This window comes from Marmota monax, unplaced genomic scaffold (assembly GCF_021218885.2).
Source record: "Marmota monax isolate L192 unplaced genomic scaffold, Marmota_monax_Labrador192_F-V1.1 WCK01_AAM20220418_F8-fsc01530, whole genome shotgun sequence".
Taxonomy (NCBI): Eukaryota; Metazoa; Chordata; class Mammalia; order Rodentia; family Sciuridae; genus Marmota; species Marmota monax.
The window spans coordinates 38,192-59,863 of NW_026693236.1; the positions used below are offsets into that span (position 1 = coordinate 38,192).

At 49.0% G+C, this 21,672-nt stretch overlaps 1 long non-coding RNA gene across 3 annotated transcripts; it reads right to left on the minus strand.

Annotated features, from left to right (window-relative positions):
- Positions 1 to 409: 409 nt before the first annotated feature.
- On the minus strand, positions 410 to 21,488 carry LOC124100575 (uncharacterized). Of its 3 annotated transcripts, XR_009227963.1 has the most exons (7): positions 20,998 to 21,488; positions 20,244 to 20,315; positions 19,878 to 20,061; positions 12,050 to 12,240; positions 11,380 to 11,430; positions 4,395 to 10,318; positions 410 to 2,830 (listed from the first exon to the last, which is right to left on the minus strand). It is a non-coding gene; the product is annotated as an uncharacterized LOC124100575 (long non-coding RNA). The 3 variants fall into 3 exon arrangements; XR_006854351.2 differs by lacking the exon at positions 19,878 to 20,061 and having other exon boundaries at positions 4,395 to 10,265; positions 20,998 to 21,487; XR_006854350.2 differs by lacking the exon at positions 19,878 to 20,061 and having other exon boundaries at positions 20,998 to 21,487.
- Between the last annotated feature and the right edge of the window lie 184 nt (positions 21,489 to 21,672).

Consider the following 21,672-nt stretch of genomic DNA (forward strand, 5'->3'; position numbering starts at 1 on the left):
TACCCTTTCTGCTCACAGAGGTAAGGATGAATTGCCCAAGACCAGCTAAGAGGCTTTGGGTGGCTGGCCACAGGCCAGGACTGATCTAATCTGTCTGTTTGGCTCCTCATGACAGGCCCCGAGGTGCAAGGGAGCAGGCTGGGGCGGGCTTCTCGACCTCTGCTCACAATGGGCTACAGAAGAGGCTTCCAGAGCCGCCAGGTATCTACTCCTCCAAGGCCCCTCCTTAGGCCTGCCTCTGTCCCCATCCAACCCCTAACCTGTCTGCACAGGACTCTGCATGTGAAGAGCATGGCTGGGCTTTGGAGTCAGGCACCCTTACTAGCTGTGGACCTTGGATGAGTTACTTAATCTCTCTGAGCCTCAGTAGTATCATATACACCAGAGAACAAGCTCTTAAAGGCATAAGAAGAATGTCAATAGGAATTTTATTATTTACACATATATCCCAATAGATTGTTACGCGCACACACACACACCCCTTTGGAGCCCACTCCAAAGGCTGTGATCGTTGCTACTTTTGACAAACATAAGGTCATTTAGGCTGGGGTGCTGCTCACTGGTAGAGCACTTGCCTAGCATGTGTTAGGCCCTGGGGCCCACCCCTGTCACTGCAAAGAAAACACTTTTTAGGGCTGGGGTTGTGGTTCAGCAGTAGAGCGCTCGCCTAGCGTGCGCGAGGCCCTGGGTTTGATCCTCAACACCATGTAAAAATAAATAAACAAAATAAAGGTGTTGTGTCTAACCAAAAAATAAATATTAAAAAAAGAAGAAGAAGAAAACACTTTTTAGACCTCAGACTGTAGTATTCAGCTTGGCCTTGGGGAGCCTCCAAGTTCCAGCTTCATCTCCACTGCTCTAGGGCACCAGTGACTGCTCACTCTCCTCGGACCCATGGACAGGGCCTGCCCTTTCTCACTTGTAGGTATGGACTCCCAGGCTAATTGAGGCTGATTGTCTCTACTCCCACCCCACCCGAACCCTGCTCATCTTCTGGGCCTCCGGCAACATTGGCCACCATTACAAAGCTCTTCTAATGTTCTCGTGTATTTTGCTCATGCCACCAGTTTTACTGAACACCTACTGAATGTCAGGCATTTGGGCTTTGGGTATCTTTTCCCTTCTCTGACTTCATGCCATCTCCCAGCTAGTATTAGGCCTCAGTGGTCATATACTGCCTGGCAAGAAGCCCTCTCAGACGCTGTGACCCAGCCACAGAAGTCAAGGTGCTCCTTTTGCCTGTATTAGGATAAGTAACAAGCATCCCAGCTGTTGTAACAAACATCCCCAGCTTTTCAGTGGCTAAACACAATGCAGGGTAACTTCTTTTCTTTCTTCCTCCCTCCTCCTCCTTCTCCTCCTCCTCTTTCTTCTTTCTTGTAGTGCTGGGGACCAAACCCAGGGCCTTGAGCTGCTAGGCAGGGCTCCACATCTGAGCTATTTCCTCAGCCCTCTTGTTCTTTGTCCCCCCTCCTTTTCCCCCCAGCATTGAAGACTGAGATAAGGGCCCCACAGATGTTCTCTACCCCTGGCCTACGTCCCCGGCTCCCAGGATACTTTCTTGCTCAAGTCACACAGTGCAATATGGGTCAGGTGGCTCTCCTCCAGGTGGGACCAGGACGTTCAGACCTTTTCAGCTTGTAGTGACTCCGTCTTGCACACAAAGCCACTGTGGTTGCCATGGCAGTGGAAAGGAGAGGGTGAAACCATGTGGTTTGAGCTCCAGATCTGGAAGGGGCACATCACGGCTATCCTCGCTCCGTCAGCCAAAACCCAGGCAGAGAGCCCCAACAGATCCTCAGGCAACTGGGAACGGGGGACTCCCTGGGAGCTTCCTGAGATGAGGAGCCTGCACCCACCTTCTTGTAGGGCTCATCAGGCATTCAGTGAATGGAGGGATCCATGGGAAGAGGGGAACAGGCTTGAAGGGATGAAGGAGGAGGTCAAAGACTTTTAAAAGACATTAGATGGAGAGACGCGGTCCAAACCTGAGACCATCGGGTACCATCCAATGTACCTGAGTGGGGAGGTGGCACCCTCCTCCCAGCCCCAGTGGACTGGGCAGCTCTGGACACACCTAGGCAATGGGGGAAGGATGGATGAGCCGGGTTCACCTGCCGGGGCCCTCGGGAGATCCCCATCCCAGGGCAGCGATGATTCCTCTCTGCTGTGATTTGGATCTTTATGTGTTGGGTTTGTTGGGGTTCATTAGTTTTGTGGCTGGGGTGTGTCCAGACTTCCTTTTAAGCCTTAGTCCTTTATGAATTTTTTTCAATTAGTTATATATAACAGCAGAATGCATTTTGACTATTAAACACCAATGGAGGCAACTTTTCATTTCTCTGGTTAGACACAGTGCACAGTCACCCCATTCCTGCAATCATACATGTACATAGATTAATACAATCCACCTCATTCCACCATCCTTCCCACTCCCATATCCCTCCCCTCCCACACTCCCCTCTGCCCAATCCAAAGTCCCTCCCATCTTCCCTTGCCCCGCCCCCCATTATGGGTTAGCTGTGTGTTTGGTGGTTGTCAGTCCTGTAGTAAAGACCAAGGAGAGGACTGTGCATATGACAGAAGTAAGGGGTGGCAATGCACCACAGTATGGGAGCCCTCTTACAGGACGAAACAGTCCATTTGTCCTGTTGCTTAGTTTATTTTCCTCCTTGCATTGATCAGCCAGCCCTCAAGTGGCTGAAGCAGGGCTGCTGTTTCCTCAAGCTTTGGTGTGTGCAGGCTAGCCAGCTTCCAGGGTGACCAGAGCAGGGCTAGTGTCCTTCTGATCCTCAAGCTTCTCTGCTGTTTCCTTCTTCCTGATGGTCAGCTGAAGGGGAGCAAAAGAATGGACATGAGATTCTATTACAGACAGCCTAAAAACAAACCAAAAAGACAAAATATTACATAATACACTATGTATATGTGTGCGAGTATATATATATATATATGTGTGTGTGTGTGTGTGTGTGTGTGTGTGTACACACACACACATACATTTGGTGATACTGTAAAGAGGAGCAAAAAAGTTGTGGACACTGCTCCCTGTGTGTGCGGCAGAGGTGGGGGATATCCTGGAAGGTTTGAACTACATAGATTTATCTCAATGTAACTTTAAACAAATTTGAAAACAGCTTTTAATTCCATGAGCCTGACCCAACATTTCATGCTTTGGTTTATGACCTTCCATATATTATTATTTCCTCTAAAAACATGATGTAAATTTCAACTCCCTACCTCACAGGTCAGTTGTCATCCAAAGGTGCACTTCTAGGTGTGTCACCTTTAGTCTGAGAATATATTTCTGCATGGAAATATTGCTGAATGCCTACCTGGCTCCCAAGGTGAGGTAGTGCAGAACAACTTGATTTGCCCATGGCTTATTGTCGGGAGCTGCCTTGGATGCAGACGCCTTTAAGCCCTGATGCACCGGGTTCTGAACAATTATTGCATTCAGTCTGGCAGGGCAGTGCCAGGTTGCAGTAATGTGGGCGTCACCCCAGCTCAGATAACAAGGCATGGCTCCAGGTGTAGGCATCACCCACTGGGGTTGAGTTACACTCATCTGTTCCCTTGTATTCCGACCCCTTTGCCCTTTTGGGGATAAAATGTTCTATGGAAACTCCCCTTGTGTGTCTCCTATGTAACAATAAAGAATTCCAGTGGTTCTATGTCTTTCCATGGGCCCTTACGTTCACAGAGCCACCCCCGGATTATTGAAAAGGTAATTCTGTGTGGTTGTGTGCCTTCTTTGTCATTTTCTTAAGTTATTGGAATAGTCAGATTTATGAACCACGCATTAGGTCTCCAGCTATGACAGATGGTGATAGCTTATCATCCTCACCATCTTTGTTTTACCAGATGCAAAACCAAGGTTGTACCTAGTTCTGGACCCTGGACAAGGTCACCCAGTTAAAAGGGATGTGAATTCAGCTCTACCAACTCTGATGCCTTTGCCTCTCCCCACACTACCCTTTGCAAGACAAAACTAGGTAACATATTTTTCCTTTCTTGATAATCTCATGGAAGAAGCCAATGTCAGACTAAGTTTGGTAGTTCTAGGAGGGTATTTTCCCAAGAGGGGGCTTTTCCCCAAGTCCAGGTGGGTGGAGTCTGTCCAGTCTGGCTCATACTACTGCCCAGAGCCCAAGAGCCCAGATGGCTTTCTCTGGAATCCAGAGTCCTCTTCAGAGAGGAGTGTGAGGGTGAGTTAGGAAGCTGCTTCCCGGCTGGACTCCCAGAGCAGCCAGAGATCCCTCTCCAGCTTGCCCCGCAGGGTCAAGGTCCAGAGGAGGCCAGTAGCTCCACCTCTGCCCCCTCACCAGCAGGCTGGACCCACCTAGCCCCGCCCACTGCCTGCTGTGAGGACTGCAACCTTTGTTTAAAGTACTCACTTGTTTTCCTTGGATGAGTTCCCTGAGTCAGCACAACTCCTACTCAAGGGCCCAGAAGGACTGGTGGGTGGTCCTGGGGGAGGAAAGGCAGGAAGCAACCGGTGGGCACTGATGAGGCGACTGCGATGGAGACTACCCAACTTCCCAGCTTCTGTGGTCTTGGGCAGCACAGCAGCATCTTTGGGATGGAATCACTGAAGAGGCCTCATGGAGTGGTAGCATCTGGTGGCAGCAGCAGCAACATGTAGCTGCTTCAGGCGTCGGGCATCAGGCGAGGGAGGTCCGGAGTTGAGAGTTGGCGTGGGGGTGGCAACAGCTGAGGTGTTGGCATCCAGCTGCAGTTTGGGAGATCCCTTGCTGCATACTCACAGTGGCGGTGGCAGCAGAAGAGTCCAGAAGCTGCCGTGGTGACAACAGAGGGATGTTGCCATGATCATTTCTGTCTTGCAGTGCCACAGGAGTCTGGCTGCTGCTGGGAGCCATTAGCCAAGTAGGTATGACAATTTCCTTGCCAGCGTACCCCATGTTGCAGTGACATTGAATGTACGTGACCTTGCTCAAGGACCAAGGCAGATTAGGGTGTTCCCGGTTTTAAGATAAGCGTGTTTAGGGCGTTCCCAGTTTAGGTTCCAGGTTTAAGGTTTAAGATTATTCCTGCTGGGAATAGGGCGTATCCTGCTGCCTGAGTTCCCCTTGAGTTCTCACGGGATTTAGACAGTATATTTTGGAGATAGAAGCCCAGTGGAGGTGGATTTGGGCAGAGAACGTGGATTTGGGCAGAGAACGTGGATTTCCCCAGAACGTGATTGTAGACGGCTGGTGTGAGTTCGGGAATAAAGAGTTGCTGTTTGAATCTACAAGCTGTGTGGTGGCTCGTGATTGTGTGCCCAGCCAGACTGCGGCATTTGTGCCCAGCCAGACTGCGGCAGGCTGCAGTGGGTGAAGTGGGCATCCAGTGCTGAGTATCGCTGTCTTGCGTCCATGATGGAGTCTGGTGGTGGCAGCAGCAACATGCAGCTTCATCCGGGAGCCGGCATGGGGCACTGGAGTCAGGCATCATGGCGGGGGGTGAAGGGCATTGACGTTGGGCCCTTGGTGGGCAGCATCATAGTCCAGCTGGGGTTTGGGAGTTTGGTTGCTGCACGGTGGCGGCAGCACCAGTAGAGTCTGGAAACGGGGCTGAGGACACAGAGGCGTCCAGTGGTGAGCATCTTCATCCTGCTGGGGTAACAGGAATCCTGCTGCAGTGGCATCTGGCGACCATGTGGGGAGTCCGGTGGCTACAGTGAAGAGCTCCAGGCTGGCGGCGGCAGCGAGGGCGCAGGGCAGTGAGCCTCAGAGTGGAAGGGCGACGAGAGGCTGGAGTGGCCTCTGCAGTGGCCGTTCCAGGCCCTGGGTCTTGGTCCTGGCTGAGCGGCCTGTTCGGGAAGCAGCACGAGGGGGGTGGCAATACCCAGGCAGCTGCTGAGGACCTTAGGCTGCCCACACCTGCCTCGCCTGGCACTGGCCATGAGCCCGCCGGGTGGCTGCTCGCCCCATCCCCGATGTGGCCTCTGCAGGGGAACTAGGCCATCTGCCAGGTGGGGCAGCCTTGGGAGAGGACCCCCACCTTCCTAAGAGACATCCCACCTGGGCTGTGGGGGGAGAGAGCAGAGGAACTAGGACCTCTTCATCCTCAAAGTGCATTTCTGATGGGAAGCATTTCCTCTCAGAACTGGAACAGGACAAGGATGCCCTCTCTCACCTTCTACTCTACATAGTCCCTGATACTCTAGCCAGAGTTTAAACTATACTGCTGTTTAAACTCCACTACAGCTTACACTACACGACAGAGCTGTAGATGAAAGAAATTAAAGGGATAGGAATAGGGGAAGAAGAACTCAAACTATCCCTATTTGCTGACGACATGATTCTACACATAGAGGATCCAAAAAAAACTCCACCAGAAAACTTCTAATATTAACAAATTCAGCAATGTCACAGGATATGAAATCAATATTCATAAATCAAATGCATTTCTATCTATTAGTGATGAACCCTCTGAAAGAGAAATTAGGAAAACTATCCCATTCACAATAGCCTCAAAAATGAAATATTTGGGTATAAATTTAACAAAAGAGATGAAAGACCTATACAATGAAAACTAAAGAAAGAAATTGAAAAGACTTTCAAAGATGGCGGACCAGAGGGAAGCAGCATCTGTGTTGCTCTGTGATCCAGATCTCTCCTAGTAGGAATTCTGCATCTCTTGAGAGTGTTAGAGGCCCCTGTACAGCTTCTCTCTACAGAAATGACCAGCGCTGTGACCTCGCGCAGGACTCAGGGCCTCAGTGTCCGAGCAGGACCCAAAGCCAAAGTTGCAGTTCACTTAAGACTTGGCCAGCGCCTTAGCAGAACCACCTACCAACACATCTGCAGACCGCCGAGACTCGCTCCACTCCCACGCAGGTCACTCAGCTGCTACCTCCCCACAGCACAAGGCCATCGGTTCCCCTGACATCACCAGACACCCCGGCTCTGGAAGCACACCGACTACATCTTGGAAAGCATTCCTTGCCATTTTGAGGTGGGCATGGCTATCGGATCCCTCCCCTTTTGAGCAGGTACCTGATTCCAATTCCTCCCTCATGGAATTAATATTGTCAAAATGGCCACACTATCATAAACCTTATACAGATTTAATGTGATTCCAATTAAAATCCCAATAACATTCCTCATAGAAATAGAAAAAGTAATCATGAAATTCATTTGGAAAAATAGACACAGAGAAATCCTTATTGACAAAGCAATCCTTAGCAAGAAGAGTGAAGTAGGACACATCACAATATCAAACCTTAAACTATACTACAGATCTGTAGTAACAAAAACGGCATGCTATTGGCACCAAAATACACATGTAGACCAATGGTCCAAAATAGAAGATACAGAGAAAAACCCACATAAATGTAGTTATCTCATTCTTGCCAAAGGTGCCGAAAACATACATTAGCTAAACGATAGCCTCTTCAACAATGGTGCTGGGGAAACTGTAAATCCATATGTAGCAGACTGAAATTAAACCACGATCTCTCACCTTGCACAAACACTCAAAGTAGATCAAGGACCTAGGAATTAGACCAGAGACCCTGTACTTAAGAAATAAAATCAAGAATTAATAATGGGATGGATTCAAACTTAAAAGCTTCTTCTCAGCAAAGGAAACAATAATATGAAAAGAGAGCTCACAGAGTGGGAGAACATCTTTACTACACACACATTAGATAAAACACTAATTTCCAGGATATATAAAAAACTCAAAAACTTCAACACCCAAAGAATAAATAACCCAATCAATAAATGGGCTAAGGAAATGGACAGACACTTCACAGAAGAAAATACACAGTCGATCAACAAATATATGAAAATATGTTCAACTTCACCAGAAATTAGAGAAATGCAAATCAAAACTACTCTAAGACCATCTTACTCCAGCCAGAATGGCAGTTAACAAGAATACAAGCAACAATAAGTGTTGGTGAGGATGTGGGGGGAAAGGTATACTCATACATTGCTAGTGGCATTGCAAATTGGTGCAACCACTCTGGAAAGCAGAATGGAGCTTCCTCAAAAAACGTGGAATGGAACCTCCATTTGACCCAGAAATTCCACTCCTCAATCTATACCCAAAAGACTTAAAATCAGCATACTAGAGTGATGCAGCCACATCAATGTTTATAGCAGCTCAAGTCACAGTAGGTAAACTGTGGAACCAACCTAGAAGTCCTTCAAGAGCTAAATCGATAAAGAAAATGAGGTATATGTGCACAATGGAATCTTAGCTTTAAAAGAGAATAAAATTATGACACTTGCAGGTAAGTGGATGGAGTTGGAGAATATTATGTAAGTGAAAAAAGCTAATCCTCAAAAACAACAGGCTGAATGTTCTCCCTGATAAGTGGATGCTGATCCATAATGAGGGGGGCAAGGGAAGAATGGAGGAACTTGGGGCAAAGGGGAAGGATAGGAGGGACGGGCATGGGGTAGGAAAGAGGGTGGAATGAGAGGGATATCATTACCCTAGGTACATGCAGGACTGCACATATGGTGCAACTCTACATCGTGTTCTACCAGAGAAATGAAAAGCTGTGCTCCATTTCTGTACAATGAACCAAAGTGAATTCTGCTGTTATGTACAACTAATTAGAGCTAATTAATTTTTTTAAAGTACATTTCTTTGTCTAAGGGTGGCAGAAGACCAAGACCAAGGACGGCACGTCTTGGGGTTCCCTCTGCCATCTATGCCCTCCACTCTTGTCCCGCCCCAGGGATGCGCTTTGAGGGGGAGGATTTGTAGCCCCACCCCCCACTGCCTCTGCTCTCAGTGGCCACAGCCCAGGAGAGATGTCGCTGGGGAGGGTGGGTGTCCTCTTTAAAGGCTGCCCCGGCTGGCAGCGGGCCTACTTCCCCCGCAGAGGCCGCAACCCAGGGAGGGGCAGGGCGAACCCGGGGTGGGGCGAGCTGCCACCCGGGGGGCTCAGTGCCGGTGCCAGGCGCCGCCTGCGTGCTCAGCATAAGGTCCTCAGGGGCTGTGTGGGTACCGCCGCCTGCCGTGTCCTGCTTCCTGAGCAGGCAGGCCCTGCCAGGAGCAAGACAAGTGGCCTGGGGCAGCCACAGCACAGGGCACCCCATCCTCTGGTCGCCCTCTGACTCTGAGGCCCGCTGCCCTACGCTGTCGCTGTCGCCACAGCCAGCGCTCCACACTGTGGCCACTGGAGTCCCGACCTGGCCACCAGAAATGCTGCCAACACCTCCACTGCACTGGAAGCAGACTCCCGCCACCGCCAATGGATGAGGATGCTCCTATTTGGACGCCTATTTCCATGCAGCCACCGATTCAACTGGACTCCCCAAAGGGCCTTAGGGCGCCTAGGCTCCCTGATGAACGACCTGCCCGCAGAGGGATGCCGCTGGTTGCTGGGAACCTCCAATGTGGAACCCTAATGTGGAACGTTGAGGGTGGCTGCTGTTCACTTCCACACTGCAACTGGACTCCTCCACAGGTGGCGCCTACACCTCCAGGCTTGGGGAGGGTGTGGGCACCCCATTTTATCTGTGCCACCTGTTCATCCTGCCAGGGGATTAATTCACTAATTGGCTTTAGGCTCTCATAACAGGATCATTTCCCCTCTAAACCTTCTTGCATTGTCTCACCCATGAGCTTTTGGGGGACACCGAGAAACTCAACCATATCGCGTCTTCATCAGATAGCTTAGCAAGATCTTCTTCATGACTTGCTGTAGCTTCTACATCAGCAATTTCTGCTTCACCCTGCACTTGTCTTATATGGAGATGGGCCGCTTGCTTCGAACATCATGAACCAAATTCTGCCACCTTCAGACTTCTTCTGGAGCTTTCTCCCTTCTCTTGGCATCAGAAAAATCTAATGTTTGGGCCTTATCTGGATGCGGTTTTGGCTTAAGGGAACGTGGCTTGTTTCACCTGTTCTCCAGACTATGAAAACTTTATCCCTATCAGCTGTTTTGCTTTCTTATCATTCACCTATGCCCTGGAGCAGCACTTTAATTTTCTTTATGAACATTTCCCTTGCATTCTCATTGGGACTAATTATTCAAGAGGCACAGCTTTTTTTTTTTTCTTTTCTTTCTTTCTTCTTTTAATAGTTTTAGATCAACAGCATGCCTTTCTTTGTTTAGTTGGTTTTTTTTTTTTTTTTTTGTAGTGCTAAGGATTGAATTCAGTGCCTCATACATTCTAGGCAAGCACTCTGCCACTGAGCTACAGCCCAGCCCAAGGCACAGCTTTCTATTTGGAATGCAAAACTTGGAACTCTTCCTTTTATTCCAACTGTTCAGTCCATTACAGAGTAATTAACTGGTCTAACTTCAATATTGTTAGACCAGTTAATTACTCTGGTGAGTCATGATCTGTGGAGCAATAAGAAGACACATATTAAGTTTGCTGTCTTATATGAACAGGGTTTGTAGTGTCACATGACATCTAACCCAGTTAACGTCACAGAACACAGTAGGGGATAAAATGCCCTGAAATCCTCACCACCCTTTAGGCAGTCATCTCGGCTCCATGCACAGGGGCCCCACAGGACCCCTGTGCTCTAAGGGGGCTCTCCATCTTCAGCTACTCAGTGCTGGGGGTGGCACAGCCTGGTGAATGGATTGAGCACTATTGTGTCAACATAAATGTTTGTTACTAAAATACTTACAATGCCATCCCAGACATTTAAAAAAAACCACCATCACAAAAAATAAAATAGACAGTTTTAGTGGGAGGAGGCGGATAGCTGTGGTGGGGCATCTGGCACAATGCGCAGGTGCTCACACGTGGGAGGTGCCCTCAAGGACTTTAGAACTAGGGCAGCGAGAAAACATTCTAGGAGAAGTGGAGGCTTCTGGTCTAATCGTTTCTTGACCCCCTGCCTCTGGCATTTGTGTGTGTGTGAATTTTATGTAGCTGCCAGGGAAGATGGCTGACTTTGAAAGAATGGGATGGCAGCTTGGGTCACCACCTGTACCAACTGGAAGATAATGATGTAAAGGGCCTCTCCTTCAGCTGGAACCTCCCAAGGCCCCCTGCATGGGGAGCTTCCCAGAGAGTGTCCAAGCAGGTCACATGCAGCAGAGCAAAGGGGGCAAAACTGTGAGGCACATGTGTGGGTAGGATTCTCCCCTCACTTTCTGTCCAGTCTCTATACAAAAAAACATGGGCAATCCAGCTGGGATTGGCTGTGCTGGAGAGGGATCCTCACAGGGCCTGGCTCTGAGGCTCCAGCCACGCCTCTCTTCCTTGGGTACCCAGAATCCCACCACAGCTTGCTTTGTTCCTTCTACAGAGTAAGCCCCAGACCTCTGTCCTCTGCTGGGAAACAACAGGGTAGACCCTGAGGTCTGCCCAGCCATCCTCTACAACAGCCCCCCAAGTGACCACTCTGGAGACAGCAGCCCTCCCTCTTGGCCCAAAGATCACTCACTTCTTGTCTTGAAGGTACTCCTCCTCAACATATGGCTGGAGGCGTCCATACCTAGAGAATACCAGGAGGCTGTGACCTCTAATATCCTGTGTCCCTCATCTGTCGAGATGCCTGGTGGACTTGACTAACTTACTGACAATAACGGGAGCTCAGGAGGGCTGGGAGAGTTTGTCTGCACTGATTCCTAAATGATAGGCCAAGTGCCTGCCAAAGGTAGGTGCTTCATATATATTTGAGCCATGAATGAACCCACCCACCTGCTGCCTGGCTACCTCAGGGCCAGGACCCTCTCAGTTGACCCCAGGGGTCCCTGTTCTGTCTACAGGCAGGTTGGAACCCTCCCAGATGCAACCCACAGACTCCTTCCCAAATGTGGAAACTGCTTTTCCTGAGGCCTCAGAAGAGTGAGGTCTGAGGCAGAGAACTTCCTCTCAGGGAGGGGACAGGCCCCCAGGGAAAGGCCAGAGCCATCGCCAGCCTGTGTCCCAGGACCACTCTGAGGCAAACACTCCTAGGGCTCATCCTACTTGGATTTCTAAACACCCAGGCAGAGTTCTCCTCTGAAAAACCCTACTTTCCTCAGAGCTGACGGAGGTTCAGAGTGATGCCCGGCATTCCCAACACCAGGCCAGGAGATGGCCATGGGCCAGGGCTTGGAGGTCATACACACCTTTTACCCAGCAGCTCCAGAGCCTTCTGGGTACTGGCCAAATCTTGGTACAAATACAAAACCCCATGGACATAGGGGGTGTTCCCCTGCTGCAGGGCAGGCACCAGGCCGTCCTCGAGCTCCCAGAGAAGTACTGTGAGGGTTTCCACAAGACAGGACACATCCACTGATGAGCCTTGGTCATCTTCTCCCTAGGATGGGCAATCAAAGAGGGACATTTCAACAGGAAAACGGTAGCCATTTGCAAAAGGAATCACTGCCATACGTCAGGGGAAATCAAAATATTTTCCCTCCATATTCTCAGGAGACATCACACACACACACACACACACACACACACACACACACACAAACCTGGTGAGATCTGGCACTTTTGAAAGGGGAATCTGAATGTGGGTTAAACTATGGACACCTGTGGTGCCCTGTCCTGTCTCACTTCTGGTCTCCTTGGGAAAAATTGCCAGAGTCGTTGGGACACAGCGCTGACCCAGCACCTCCACACTCAGGAAAAGCCCTGAGGCTTAAGCACCCACAGATCTGTAGACAACAAGAACTCATGGCTCTGGGCTTGCTGTCTCAACACCAGTGAGCAGACCGGGACTGTTTGTGGACTGTGAGTGCCTAGCTACCAGGGTTCCAAGTTCTGTGAGTTCCATGGCCAAGGAAGTGAGGTCACTGTCTCCGGAAGTCCTTTGCTGAGTCCCTTTCTTACACAAGATGGTTCCAATGGCCCACTGGGCTGCAGTCTTCCCATGACATAGGCACAGGTGGACCCAGTTACACCAACACACCCTGGATCAGGCCCTCAGACAGGCCCGGGTGTAGCCAGCTCCCTTGGTTTGGGGAGACAGAGCTTGGTTGAGACCCTTCCCCTTCTTGTGGGTATGTGTGTGGCCCTGAGGAAGTCATTGTGCCTTGCAGGGCCTCCATAGCTTCTCAACATGTTCCCAGGGGTCATTCTAGCATCTGCTTTAGAGGTTGTCATCAGGGACATGTGCCCACACATACATGGACTCCCTGAGAAACCCTAATCCAGGAGTCATGCGTCTCTAATGCACAAATATACAGATAACATGACATAGGAAGTTAAGGGACAAAGGATGACATCCAACTTTACCATGACCTGAGTCCCACAGTGACAGAGGGAAAGTCAGCTCCTCTCTTGGCCATGGTCCCCACTCTGCACCACTGGAGGGTTATTTTCAGAGATAGCCTCCCCTTTGCCATAGAATTCTAATTCCTGTGCGAAATCAAATTGCCCCAATGTCTCTTCCGATCGTATGATGGGGTACACTACAGGGGATTTCAAACACCACAGCATCCTGTGCCCAAAGCCTGTAGCTCCCTCCTCTCTCAGTGGATCCACATCAGCATCTGGTTTCTAAGAAACAGAAATCAACAAGCCTCATGGGGTATCACTTCCAAGTTTGAGTCACGGGAAGTCTAACTTAGTCTGGCTCCACAGGCCCACAGCAGAGGGCACTGCTGAAATTCCAGAGGTTTGTGGGGAAAGTTGGTGGGGCAGCAGGCAGAGACCTGAGGACCCCATGAAATGGCAAGGAGCTGGCATTTCTGTGCCTCTGTTTCTACACGCCTCCCATAGGTGAAAATGCTAGGGCTAAAAAATTCACTGATGCACAAAACATATAAGAAGCAAGGATGGTGTGGAATGGCCAAGAATTTCTTCCATAGCATGGCCACGACCACGGAAACGGACTTCTCTATCTCCATGTCTTTAGGGAAAGGCAAAGCCACTTGCTTTTGTTTTGTGTGCAGTTTAAAGCAACAGTTTCCTCCTATTCTTCCAACTAAACTTTGGAGGCAAGATCCCAGTAGTATGAACAAAGAAGCATCTCAGAGGCAATAGTACTCAATAGCTGAGGCTACTGGAGCAGAGAGAAAGACAGACAATTCAGCTTTGAGGTCTGGAAAGGGAATAGGAGACCAGTCCCTGCAGGGAACACTCACAAACCGAATGCATGTTCACTGAGCGCCCTGTGCTCACTGTTGAATGGAACATGAGGAGCTGATGTCTTTCCATCTCCTAAGGAACTTCCAGATTTAGCTAGCCATCCCAGGAGACTCAGGACCATCATCCTTGTGCACACAGAGCTAAGTGGCTGCTCATTACCTTCCCACCAAAGGTGAGAGGCAGGTGATGCTAAGTTCTTTGAACTGATACTGAATTGAAAAATATTTTAATTGTATATGCTCTCCTGAAAATACCAGTAAATTCATCAGCTTCAAATTACTATAAGAAAGAACTAAAGGGGAGAAGATATGTTAAGCAAAGTAAAGATATGACAAGAATTCAACTTCCAAATGACCTAAATGCACTTGCAGCTTCTGTGCTATTTCCTGTTGCTTATAATACGTAGCAGGTTTCATATGTGCTGATGGTGCCTTACAGGCTCCTGGCCTAACAGGAGAGGCTTTCCTCACACTAGAGCAGCTTCACCAAGCATCTGGATTTACACAGCTGCAAATTTTGAAAAGTAACACTAAATGATATCTCTCAAGATAAAGATGTCTGCTCAAAAACAAATATTAAAACTAGATAAAATTCTACTAGAATACAAAAATGTAGAAACTACGATGACATAACAAAATATTTATTAAACTCTAAGCATGTTATTTATTGACCCCCAAACAAATATTCCTATAGCATTTCTAAAAGACATCATCCTTATTCTTCCTTGAATTGCTTCTATCCATCAGAAAGATGTCATGTTCTTAAGGCTGGTTGATTTATTCCCTTCAAATGTGAATAAAAACCCAAATCTCAAAATTCCACAAAACCATTTATAAGAAGGGAAAATGTCCTTCATCCAATTCACAATGCAGCTGAAAAAAATCCCAATAAAACCAGAAACAGCCTATGAGAAGGTTTCATAAGAATTGCAATTAGCTATACAATGATATACAGAAACCAGTTTTTTAAACACTTGAAAGTGCTCCTCAGCCACATCAGAAGCAACTAAGATATTTATTTAACACCTATTAACTCAATTTCCACAAGGAAAAAAAAATCTTCCTCATGCTAAACACGATAGATGAAGGAAATGCAGTATCAAAGAACAGCTCTCTTTGGTCATCAGCTCTGCGCTTCCCAGTTCACACTGAGGTTGACTTTCATCCTGCCCACATGGACCAGGACACTTAATTAACACACAGTCAGGGAGCCTGCCCTAGAAGGCTACTACTCCCCAGAGACTAGTACATGTGATCCTTTGGCTTTCCTGACACTAACAGGTTATGAACATCCTTTCTTCTTAAAGAATAGGCTGATGGGGCTGGGGTTTGGGTCAGTGGTAGAGTGCTTGCCTAGCATGTTGAGGCACTGGGCTCAATTTTCAGCACCACATATAAATAAATAAAATAAAGGTCCATTGACAACTAAAAAACAATATCAAAAAAAAAAAAAAAAAGAATAGGCTGGTGAACACAGCACATCAGCTGTTTCATGTGAGTACTGATATCTATTAGTTGTTGATAGCTGTCCCATTCCCAGGGTTACCTGCTATTAAAAGGCAAGCTCACTGGGGAAGCACTGAGGACTCCTATCATAGCCTCCTGCTGAAAACCTCTATTGAACTCCTGCTTCAATCCTAAGCCTGCTGCTTCCCCAAACACAAGTCTATTGCATGATTTTACAAAGAGGGGGAACTGATGGAAATCACTGAGGGGCTGGAACACCTGAAGAAGGTGAGCCTGGCAAGTGACTAGGTCCTCTTCCAGTCTGACCTCTTTGGAACAATTTGGAAGAAAATGATTTCTAGACAAGTCACTTGATAACAAATTTATAGTTTCATATTTGAAAGCACCAACGAAAGCTTTAGTTACCAGTCAAGATATGCAGTTCATGGGTGTGTCATTATGAGAAGTAACCAAGAAAAGGGTTGTGGCTGAGCTCGGACCATAGAGAACCCTCAGTGATCCACAGTGGCATTGGGCAGGGGGAGAGGTAGGGTCAATATGGGTAAATTCAATGCTCAGGACAATATTAAGAAGACTGTTAGATTAATTCAAACTATAATCCCCAGCCCTTTACAATAACAAACCATCCATTTAAGATCCACTCTCCCTCCTCCTGGCCATTTCCTAACAAAAGTACTAAGAGGCTCAGATCTGGCCAAAATGAAAGGCCCAGCAGGGCTTGGAGGCACACACCCGTAGTCCAAGCATTGGGGAAGATGGGACAGGAAAATATGGAGTTCAAAACTAGCCTCAGCAAACTAGAGAGGTCTGAAGCAACTTAGCTAGACTCTGTCTCTAAATAAACATATTTAAAAAAAAAAAAGTCTGAGGATGTGTCTTAGTGGTTAAGAACCCCAGGTTCAATATCTGGTATAAAAATAAATAAATGAATGACTCATCAAATTTTCAGTCCTCCGGATGGTTCTGTATTTTCAGCAGTGCCCATCAGGAACCATGGCGATGAGGTTACCTTCTAGAAAGCCAATCACATTATATATTCCCACATCCAATACTGCTCAAAAACCTGTTCCCCTGGTTTGGATTCATCTCAATGAAATGCCTGACTGTGCCAGCAATGCTCCTGTGCAACGACTGTGAAGCACTTGACAACTACTACACTCAAGGCAGGCAAGGCTGGCATCCTGCACCTTTGGGTTCAAAGGCTGGAGAGTCCAGGTTCTGGCAGGGACTGCCCTGGCTTATTCTCCTTTGTGGGACTTTCCAGGACTTGGGCACCATGGGTCCAGCTTAGGACCTGCTAAGACACCCTAGCTATGGGTGCTTCTAATTTTACTGCCATCTCCAAAGTCATCCGAAGCAGAAACCCCTACGATCAATGCAGGGGACCAACACCATTTCCAGAAAGGCCACCTACACTTGAAAGTCCATGCTGTGGAATCACTGGCTTCTACGACTACAGACCTCCCTCCAGATGTGATACTGGCCTTTGGAGCACTGAGCATCTGCTCCAAAAGAAGAGAAACTCCAAGCCCAGACAGCAAGCCTGGAGCATGAAAACCTGCAGCACCTCTAACCAGAATACCTCCAGTGACCAAGGGACAAAAGACAAGCAGCAAACATGAGCAGGGAGTCACCAATGCCCCTCCATTTAATGCTTGACACAAAGGCCACCCAAGCAGAAATCAAGGGGCCAGCACCACCCCAGAAAGACCAACTTGCATGACTATGCCCTTGGCAGTGTCCTCAGTGGAACCTGAGAGCAGAGAACCTGGGAGCAGCCTGTGGGTAATGAGCATCTCCTTTCTAAGAGGAGGGACCCTCGAGCACCAGACAGACCTATGAGGCAAGCTTGGGCCTGACTCTCTGTGGCCCCCACCACCAGAGTATTTCCATGGTGACCAAGTTACACAGGACAAACAGCAACCATGATCTTGGAGCCACCTAGGCCCCTCCTTTCAGTGCCATCCCCAAAGGGCCCACCCAAGCAGAAATGCCCAAGTTTGCCTCGGGGCACCAGCACCACCATGAGCAAGGCTGCATCTAGGTGCACATCTGTGCTGGCCTCTCAACCTGGCAGCTCAGCTGGACCAGCCACCAGACCATCCTCTTCCAGGTCAGGACCCACTCCTGTGGGGTCCAAGAGAAAACTCTTTTGCTAAGATGACATCCACCTTCTCCCACATGGGACCTGGTGGCAGACTGCTTAGATGCATAGCACAGGTCTCACCCTGACCTCTGTGATCCTGGGGCAAAGTGGAGGCTCAGAGACATGATGTCCCCTTCCCTCTCACTTCCTGGCAGCTTTGCCCTCAGAGTTGGGTAGCAGGAGCCTTTCATTTTACTTGGCTCTCTGGTCAGGCTCCTCACTACTACAGAGGCCCTGTCCTGGCTCTCTGGTTTCCTTGTTGTTTGAGCATCTGGGAGTTCTCTGTCCTTAGGCCATTTGCTTGGATGGGGAAATTTGAAATTGGCTTGTGGTCCAGATAATGAGAAGGGATATGAGGTGCACAGAGGAACCACAATGTTTGGAAGGTCTCCTTCATAATATGTAAGTATAGGAAATATTAAGCCCAGACTACTCACTAGAAAGAATGTTCACAGAGTGCTCTGCTTGTAGCTATAAATCTGTGACCAAGAAAAAATTATTTTCCCACTCTAACAGAGCATGGCCTCTGTATGGGCCAGAATCAAGAGAAAAATGGCCTTTAAGGAGGTCACTGAATTATTAGTCTTATGCAAATAGAATTGTTTTGTCAAAGACCAGGAAAATGGGATGAAATACGTAATTTTTTTATTCTACATAAATAAGCCTGTTCTAGACTCCTGGTGGGAAGACCTCCAGAAGCCTCTGCCACCTGGTGGGGGAGAGTGGAGAGCCACAGGGTGGGGTGGGTGAGCTGAGCCAGTGAGGTGCATGGGCTGCAGTCCTCCAGGGACCCTCAGTTGACCTTCACAAGAGAATCACAGAGGACAGGGTGGCTGAATCAGGAAGGCTGGAGGGATTTTCAGGTAACTTTAAAATAAATCTCACTGTGGGGAAGTGGGGCAAAGAGGAGGTGAGTCAGATGCCCCTTGGCTACCACTGGACAAAGGGGAGTGAGCCGAGGAAGGGTGTGCCACCCTGCCTGCCTCAAGGTCACCTGGGGTTATGGAGCTTGGGGCAGAGGCCTTCACAGGCCCACATTCCCAGCTACCTAGACCACTGGACCTTGAACCCAGATTCCTGAAGGTGACAGGAGCCAGGGGCTCACCTCCTGCCAGGTACCATCCTGCATGTTCCAGCTGCTACCAGCAACTCAGGTTTCAAGCTCCAACCAGGTCATCACCCCCTTATAGAAGCTTCCTAGACTTTTTATACCCCAAGTGGGGACCATGTGGTGCCCCATCCATGTTCTACTAACACCTCTTCTTGTTACTTGTCACAAGAACCCAAACTGTCATTCAGTCGCTCAGTGTTTCTCCAGTGTCCCCTGCATGCCAAGTGACATAGAAAGACTTCAATTAATCCATGTGAATGAATAGACCGTGACAACCTGAGGCCAGTTCTCTACAGCAAAAATCCTTGGTCCTCTGAGAACAAATAACCAAAAACCAGGCCTGACAGGGTAGTAGAGAGTGCAGGGAGGGCTTCCTCAAGGGGGTGATGGCCCAAGATCTGAAACAGAAGTAGAAATTACTTCTCTGGGCCTCAGTTTCTCCAGCTCTAAAGCAGGGAGATCCTGTGTGTCACCCACCACTGCCCCTACAGAGCCGACCTGGAGTTCAAGTTAAGACAGATGTGGGGACAAGGTGCAGGGAAAAGAACTACATGGAAATGGCCAGCAGCTTTGAGCTTTTTGTCTTGTTATGGGCGAGGCAGGGAGGAGGTGAGAGCTGGGAGGGGTGGAATAGGGCCAGTGGAGGTGGTGAGAAGGGAGGGTTTGGGGAAGTTCAAGGCACAGACTCAAAGACAGTTGGAGGATGGAGCAGGGAGGGGTGGTGTCTCCCTGCCAGACCTGGCTCTTTCCATGGTGTGGCCCAACCTTCTTTTCCTTCTGAATCCTGTCCCCCTCCATCCCTGCACCCCCAGCTGCCCACAGGTCATTCCTCTGCCTGACCCACACACTCCCGCTGCCTGGCCTTGCTCATGCAGTCCCCTCACTCGATCCCCTCCCTCTCCTATTGGTCTCCCCCTCTGGACGAATTCCCCAGCCACACCCATCTCTTCATTCTTCTCTGAGCCCCCCACCCCAACTTGATGGGTCCCCCCCTTCCAAGCTCCCAGCATCAGGCCTCCCCTGCAGGGTTCTGCACATGAGGCTCTGGAGCCAGATTTCCAGAATTCCAGTCCCAGCTCTTCCAGGCAGGACCTTGACTAACTCATAATTCATGTCCTTTCCCAGAGCCTCACCTTTACCACCAGGGAAATGGGTGATATGATTCCCTCTGTAAATATATGCAGCCTGGTTCATGGAGGTATTGATGCTCCGAGGTGGAATTCAGGGTTCCTGTAAGGGGGCGCCTTTTGGCACTTAAAGGAGTGGCCCTCGTGGCTCCAAGAACAGAGTTGGTTTTTGTCCCCTGTAAAGTGACCACTATAGGGATGGTCTAGTTAGTGGCGCTGAATATGTCGAAGCCCCATTTACCCTGTAAATGCTGTCTCATGCTTCTCTTTCCTTCACTTGGGGAGGAGATGAACAGAACCCCAAAGACAGATATGAGATCCGGGAGCTAGTTTGGGCTCCCAGGTTCCTGGATTGCATGGGGACAAACTTACAAGTCAAGGTGGCCTTTCTGAAGGTGGTGATGGTTCCTCCCAGGAGAGCTTCAGGGGTTCTGCACGGTCAGGCTTTGGGGGACAGCATTAATTGCACAAACATCAGTGGTTGCTTGCCCTGGTTTGTATTTTGCCTTCTCTCCCTTGGTCCTCATGGTGGTGCTCTGCCTAGGGGCAGGCCCTGGAGCTGTTCTGTCCCAAGCTTGCCCCATGGTGTTCTCTGGTTTTGGGAGTCCCTCTACTTTTTTAGCAGATGCCCATTTCTGCCATGGCAGACGGAAGAACTGGGGAAAAATCTGTCCTCCAAGTTGCAATTGAGGCAACTGACACTGGCAGCATTAAGGGGGATGAACCTTGGTTGTCCCATGCTGACTTGGGCTGCCTGTTCTTGGGACAAACACTGTTCACAGTCCCTGGCCTCTGAGTAGCAGCTGCAGAGGCTGATGGACTAGTTGCTCCAGTGGACTTGCAGCCTGGCTGCCAGCAGAATGTGTGTGGGTGCTGGCACGGGCCCCCACGGTGGGATTTCTACGTCTGTCAGCACCAAGGGCTGAGTGGGTTGGGCTGCCCAGGCTGGGGGGCCTGCTATCAATGGTGGGAATGGAGCTACCCCTGGACCTGGAGATCCCAGGTGTCCAAACTACTGACAGCTGGCAGAGGTGGGGGCTCTGGGCTTCTTCCTGTCAGAAACCCCAGGTGGGATGGTGGCTCCAGGGATGAGGGGCTGCTTCCCTCAGGGAGCCTGTTTAGGTACCTTTCAAGATGGCAGACTGAGGAATCAGACCAGAGACTCTGCGTCTAATAGAAGATAAAGTTGGTCCTCATCTTCATCTCGTGGGGGCAGGCCCCAAATTCCTTAATAAGACTCCTATAGCACAAGAGTTAAAACCAAGAATCAACAAATGGGACGAATTCAAACTGAAAAAGTTTTTTCTCAGCAAGAGAAATAATATGCGAGGTGAATAGGGAGCCTACATCCTGGGAACCAATTTTTACCCCTCAAACATCAGATAGAGCTCTAATCTCTAGAGTATACAAAGAACTCAAAAAGTTAAACAACAAAAAAGCAGATAACCCAATCAACAAATGGGCCAAGGACTTGGACAGAAACTTCTCAGAAGAGGACATACAATCAATTAACAAATACATGAAAAAATGCTCACCATCTCTAGCAGTCAGAGAAATGCAAATCAAAACCACCCTAAGATACCATCTCACTCCAGTCAGAAAGGCAGCCATTATGAAGTCAAACAACAATAAGTGCTGGCGAGGATGCAGGGGTGGGGGTGGGGGGTGGGAAGGTACACTCATACATTGCTGGTGGGACTGCAAATTGGTGCAGCCAATTTGGAAAGCAGTATGGAGATTCCTTGGAAAGCTGGGAATGGAACCACCATTTGACCCAGCTATTCCCCTTCTCAGACTATAC